Raw genomic sequence first — 6,864 nt, 5'->3', positions numbered from 1 at the left:
ATAAGTGCTCTTGTTGTCTTGGCCGGTGGTGTAGAAAGTGTAACCATTAATATCATAACCTTGGTAGCTAGTTATTGTGAACAGAGGACCGACCACCAAACTTCTAAGAGCATCGTCTGTGCTAGAGTCTGAGTTTTGTATTCGGTCTCTAAACCAAATATTGAATCCCTTCATATGCGCCCTCGCTAGCCAAGATTCACTCCAGTCTGGATTTTCTATTCGGATATTTGATGAATAGCCGGAAGGAACTTTGACACTACAAAGAAAATCACACAATTCCTTCTTCTCTTTCACAGTTAGAGTTATGGCAAATGCTGGGAGTTGTCCTCCGGTGCCGTCGCGACGGAGCTCAAGTCATATGCCCAACTCTTCTAGATCTTTTCTTGCATTTTCATGGTCCTTGGTTTTATGTTTGTCATTCATGAGTGTACCAAGTAAGCTGCCACAGACATTCTTTTTCACATGCATGGCATCGGTACTGTGGCGGACAGGTAAGAATGGCTAGTAAGGTAGCTCCCATAAAATTGACTTCTTTTTCCACCTTTGCTTCGGCTCAGGTAATTCATTCTTTTTTCGCTTGCGTTTTCCAAGGGTGGTCTTGCCTTTCTTCCCATGGACAACGGGGAGATCCTTGACCTGGTCGTACACATGATGACCATCGAAATTACTTGGAGCATTTTCCATCTCCCTTGTGCCATCAAATTGGCGTTTTATGTTTCGGTACGCATGGGACTTGGGAAGAAAACACAGATGACGCATGTGCACCCGTTTCTTTGAGTTGTTCAACCAAATTGTCTCTGTGTCATCTAGGCAATGAGCGCATTCCTTTTCACATTTCCACTGTCCAGACACAGAACGGCCACCCGGTAGATCAGTCATCGTGCAGAACAACAAACCACGTACGGTGTAGGGTTCCCTCTTGTACCCGTCGTACGCATCAAAACCATGTGACCACAGTGTTTTGAGATCATCCACAAGAGGTCTCAGATACACATCAATGTCAATCCCAGGCTGATGTGGACCTGAGATGATAATCAACATCATCATGTATTTCCTTTTGTTACACAACCATGGCAGAAGATTGTAGATCGATAACAACACCGGCCAAACGCTATGCGAGCTGCTCATCTGACCAAACGGGTTCATTCCATCTGTGCTTAGTGCAAACCTAAGACTCCTCGGGTCATCACAAAATTGTTTATGCTTCCAATCGATGAGGTGCCACTGTGTTGAATCTGCCGGGTGGTGTATATTAGTATCTGTCTTGCGCCCTTCCATGTGCCAACGCAAGAGCTTTGCATCCTTGCTTGATGCAAACAAACGCCTTAGGCAAGGTATTAATGGAAAATACCATGCTACCTTCTGAGGAGCTCCGTGCACCCTTCCTTCATCACCCCCGTCATTCCTTCATTTGTAACGAGGGGCTCCACACTCTGGGCATTCAGTGAGATCTGCATGGTCACCATGGAATAGGACGCAGTCATTCTTACAAGCATGGATTTTTCTCAACTCCCATCCCCAAAGGGCAAATAGTCTGCTTCGCCTCATAAGTGGTCTTGGGTATCTCATTCCCCTCCAGAAGCATGTCGCTTAGCAAATCTAACAATGCCTTGAAGCCGCGATCAGTCCAGTGATGTGTGGCCTTTAGCTATAGAAGTTTAAGTGATGTGAAGAGTTTTGACCACTTCTCCTCGCAGCCTGGATAGAGTCCGGTCTTCATATCTCTCACCGTATTTTCCAATTTCCCAAATTCCCCGATATTGTACCCATCATATGACATTGCATCACGCACCATCTCCTCCATTTTGTCAGCTATGCTAGCATAATTGTCACCAATATCAACAAGCTCATCCTCACTCATATCATGTCCCGCTGCTATCTCATTATTGTCATAGTCTGCTTCATCATTCTGGTAGGTTGGATTGTCAGGGAGCCTTTCATCGCCATCTAGGCTAGCGGTTTGCTGACCGGCAGCGATTTCTTCACCCATAAGATCACCGCACTGCAGATCTCGATCATTAACACCATCCTCTCCATGCTGGTTCTAACACAAGTAGTCACTCATGAATCCCCGAATGATCAGATGAGCTTGCACATGCAATGAACTTGGGAACTTTCTCTCATTCTGACAATCGATGCATGGGCAACAAATGGCAGACATGCGCCGATCCAACTTGTCCGCATCTGCTGCGGCAATGAATGTCTTTATACCACTTAAATACTCTTCACAGAGATGGTTCTCCAGATACATCCACCTCTTGTCTGCCATCTACATTGTTAAGCAAGAAAATTATCAATATCCAAGCAAAATGAATACAAGTCATGACAATATTGAAATACTTATAACAGCACTCAAAGACATACAAAAACATGAACAATTAAATTAATGATGGGCCTAAAACTGCATTTGGACCTCCATTAAGAAAAGAAAAGCCTCACCTTTGGCCTCCAAAGCACCTACTGGCCGGCGGGCTCAAAATATGCTCAATGCGAGATGATCATCAATTTCTCTCTACACACACACACAAAGGAATGAAATTTAGCATGCACACACAAAAAAGATGCATTGTCAAGCATCATAGAGAGCTATAGTACAAAGCTCACCTTTTGGAAACCACCCATGGCGGAGCAGGATGGCCGGGCCGGCCAGGATGGTGGCAATGGTGCATGCGGCGGTGCTGGATGGTGGCGCGGGCCGGAGGGCATGTAGGGAGAGGCATTTGCATGGCCCCGGATGATACTGATCTCGCTCGCCACTGGCCGAGCGAGGCACGTGCGTGTGGCGGGCGTGCCCGTGGCGGGCGACTGGCCGTGGGCGTGGCTGGGTTTGTGCCAGGCCAGTGGTGGCGACACCGACCGACCGGCAACGCGAGCGTAGCTCCCAACCAGTGTGTGAGGCTCTGGTGTAAGCTGTCGGCCGGCCTGCGATCGAGCGGCGGCAGACGTGGGGCGCGCGGCGCAGACGTGCTGCCTGACGAGAAACAGGAAGTGAATTAGCTCTATCCGAGATGAAAGGCGAAAGGAGACGCGGAAGGGTAAGCAATGTCTCATTTCAACAAAATTATAGGAGGCGGGGATCACCAAGCCGCGACTCCTTTGATATGAGTATAGAGGAGACGTGGTTACAAACAAGAGTCTCTTATCAAAAGAGGTATAGGAGATGTGAGTTTTTACAGAAGATGCGGCTTCACTGAATGCATCCCCATTATCAGACATATAGGAGACACGTGTATTCAAGACACGTCTCCTTTTCTGCAGGATACGCGGCTTGTACACCCGCGTCTCCTATCTTGAGACATAGGAGACGCGGGTTGTCCATTGGCGCTGGGGGCGCACCAATAGTAGATGCGTTGTGGTTTAGGGATTACTAGCCTAATTTTCTAGTAAATTCATTTCTTGATGTCCATACATATCGTTCTCATAATTGGATGCTACTAAATCATGATGATGGTTTATTTATATTTAGAAACAAGGGTGAAGAACCAATCAAATGTGAGGGTGCTATTGGTATTTTGTAATATCACGAATAAAATCCGCAAGCGCACGGATACCGCTATGGCTTTCACCCAAAAGTATTTCAGGGTATTGTATCCACTGGGGAACGTGAGTACACTATCTACAGGTTCAGGCTCATCCAAGGACACACACTGTTGTAGGAGGATAGGAAAGAGATGACTTTTAAGATCTAGAATCTATGTTTAGAAGAAGAGATCACATCGCCGTTATACTTCGAGCTATTGGTTTCGACCGGCTTATACAAGCCGATAGCTCCAATAATACGTGCTCTATCTGATATCCAAACGTAGAGGATTACTAGGGCTCGAACAGGTCTATCACCACCTGCTGGCTACCTCTACAAACCGTGGGACTATCAGACAACAGAGTGGTATAGTCCAGCCTAGACACCATGTTTACGCTATTCCCTACTAACTCTAGAGGCGTACAGGGTTATCCTTTTCTATCCAGAGCCCAACTCTAGAGTCAAATGCTACTCTCTAAGCATACACTCATGTAATATAAGGCAGAGATAATAACTTACAATCTAAACTCTAATTCTAAATAAGAAAGTCTCGAACACTTACAACCGAATAAGCATCCATCGAGATACAAGCGGAGAAGAGCGCCGACAAGCCCGGCACTTCCCCCGACTATCTCCCTCACTCTCGTAGAGGTACAATTTGGAGAAGAGCGCCATTACCAGCACCCCTCCTGAGTACCTCTACCCTCTCTTCCTACACTAAACACAAGCTAAGAGGCTCTTCACTTGGTGGTGAGTGAGTGTCTTCATTTGGAGCCCCTCCCCTTGTATTTATAGGAGGGAGCCACCAGCCATTTGCCCGAGAATCGACCCAAACTGCCATGGAGCACCAACCATACCTTGCCACATGTCATCTGTAAGTCGGTGGGGCCCGTGGGCCGTTACCACATGGTCGGCCGACCATGGTGGTCGGCTGGCCATGGGCTGCGCCCGTTCGGCCCGGTCTTTGGTCAGAAGGCAGTTAGGTGGGCCCTCATGTCATGTATATAGGTTTGGGCTTGTCTTGAGTCGGTTTCGTAGCTCTGGTGGGCCCGTAGATCCTCGTGAACGCGTCTGATTCGTCGAGAAGTTGTTGCCTCGGATCAGCGACGTGTCACCTTGCTCATGGGCTGCATTCTCTTCTCATTTCCAAGCATAAGCAACCTGCACAAAAATATACACCAACACATTGTGGAACTCCTTAGCAATAACTCCTACCACTAGTGTTGACGCTCGTCTTTCATATGCTCATGCAAGAGCTGATGGCTTGCTCTGATTGTCGGGTTTGTATCTTGACGCTTGAGCCCTGTTTTACCTGCATTTCTGCCTGAATTCCAATATAGTAATATTTCTAAGAGGAAATGTGGATTTGGCTCTTTCTGGATAACATAGGAAGGTATGAGACTTCATTCTCATGATTTTAGGCTCAAGATGACGCTTGAAATGAGTCGTTAGCGAGCGTCAACAGGTGCGAGCAACAAGTTTGGACCTGGAGGAAAATCAAATAACAGCCAGTTTGGACCTCGAGAAAGCAAGTTCAAACCAGTCTTTCGGAATGAGTCTGCTTGTTTTTTGATTTGTTTGCAGGTCAAGATTATTCTTGGCACAACAATAAAAACACAAATCAGAGCTGGTGTAACTGTCGCTAAGGCGTGGCCCCTTGTGGTGTTGTAGTCGGGCAACACAACGTCGATCCTCCACAAATCAAGTTATCCCCCTCTCTCATCGAAAGATCAGGAACAAACCCTAGCGGGTTCTATCATGTCGTAATTAGAGCAAGAATTTCTGTGAGAGATTCTACCGGTCCTTTCACCTTGGGTCAAAAAATCCCCCAAAACAGGATAGATCTGAAAACCACCACCAACAAGTTTGATCCTTTCCGGTTCTACTTAATTCTATGTTTGTTGAATTTTTAGTTGCATTGTTTGGACTCTTTTTGGTTTTCAGTGGTTAATTCATTCTTTAGAGTTTGAGTTCTGGTCACATTTTTAGTCACCATGAAATCCACCAAAATCATTCACATCTTCGCTGCCATTTTACCACCACAAAGCCTCTTCCCCAATTAAGCACTGGAAAACATAGTCATATTTTGTGTTTGACATCCGATTCAAGAGTAGTTTAAATGCAATCTGGAAAGATACTGGTCTTTCCAATAGATCTGGCCTTGTCCCAAAATTCATTTTGAGCGCTTCGCAATAGCGGTAGGGATTTTTTATTTGTTGTATGAAATTTGAGATGTCGATCTGATTTCGAAAGGGCTGTGTGCAGTAATCACTTTGGTTTGCTTTTTTTGAGAGTTTAATCCCCTGAAAGAAGGAAAGAAAGAAAAAAAACGAAAAGAGCAAAATAAAAATAGAGAAGGGGGTAAAGCTTTTATTTCCTTGTACTCCTTTGCTACTTTGGTGTGTGATAGTGTGTTCAGACTCACGTCTCTAGCATGATGTAAACCTAGAATCAGTACAGGACCATCAACGAATTCTTATTCAACCTGTAGTGACTAACATAGTTCTAGCTGTACCTTGATTCTTTTTTCTTGCAGCCACTTATAGCTCCACAAATTATCTACTACATCACGGGCTTGTGCTTGTGTCACCATTTGTTCTGTCTTGCTTGCTGCCAACACCTTCTGCGAGTGTGGTAAGAACATGTAAGAACTTGGTTGCACATATTTGAGTGAAAATGCAGTGAGCCACACCACCTATTTTTTTTGTTTTTCAGTTTGTCGGCACCTTTCTCTACTGCCCACTAACCATAAAAGGCACGGGCAAAGAAACAGGAGCTGAGACCCTTCCCCATGGTAATTTGCACACTCAACAAGATATGGGTGTTGACGCTACATCTTGCTATGATGCGTTATGAAACATTGTTATTTTATCATATTATTATATGTTGACCATCATATTATTTGAGCTAACAACCACAAACACACAAAATGATAATTTTTTAGTATCTTTTGTGGACTTGTGGCTAGATTAGTTGGAATTTGTTTATATAATTATATTATTTAATAGTTCATCTGTACATGTGGTTAACTCCATGTTGCTAGTTATATATATATATATATATATATATATATATATATATATATATAATTGCACCTCTTCGAAAGTATTTGTGAGCAGTCCAATTCTCCGGTTCAACTATCGAACCAGCAGTTCAACCGGTTCTTTACGGTTGGATCAATGAACCAAAGAACCGAGAGCTTCACCGGTTCAATCTCCAGTCCGGTCCTAATAACTATGCTTGTAGCGCTCCTCTTCTTTGGAGTTTATGGAAACTGAGGAATGAAATGTGTTTTCAGGGGAGAAGGTGGAAGGACGAGAAAGCTGTTTTGAACAAGATGATCC

This window comes from Panicum virgatum, chromosome 1K (assembly GCF_016808335.1).
Source record: "Panicum virgatum strain AP13 chromosome 1K, P.virgatum_v5, whole genome shotgun sequence".
Classification (NCBI taxonomy): domain Eukaryota; kingdom Viridiplantae; phylum Streptophyta; class Magnoliopsida; order Poales; family Poaceae; genus Panicum; species Panicum virgatum.
The sequence above is the reverse complement of the archived record's forward strand: the minus strand, read 5'-3'. Positions refer to the sequence as shown.